Raw genomic sequence first — 291 nt, forward strand, 5'->3', positions numbered from 1 at the left:
CAGCAAAGTCTTTCCTCTAAAAATGGCCGCTTTGTACTCTGCATACGCGCAGTGATCCCCCTTCATCCCTACGGAACAGCTGCCATTGCCAAACCAATCCTGAAAGGCAGTTTCCTGCAGTAGAAGTATGTCTCCTCTCTAGTGGCCCCTGTCTCCTCTCTGGTGGCCCCTGTCTCCTCTCTGGTGGCCCCTGTCTCCTCTCTGGTGGCCCCTGTCTCCTCTCTGGTGGCCCCTGTCTCCTCTCTGGTGGCCCCTGTCTCCTCTCTGGTGGCCCCTGTCTCCTCTCTGGTG

This window comes from Nanorana parkeri, unplaced genomic scaffold (assembly GCF_000935625.1).
Source record: "Nanorana parkeri isolate BGI_ZX_2015 unplaced genomic scaffold, ASM93562v1 scaffold4353, whole genome shotgun sequence".
NCBI lineage: Eukaryota > Metazoa > Chordata > Amphibia > Anura > Dicroglossidae > Nanorana > Nanorana parkeri.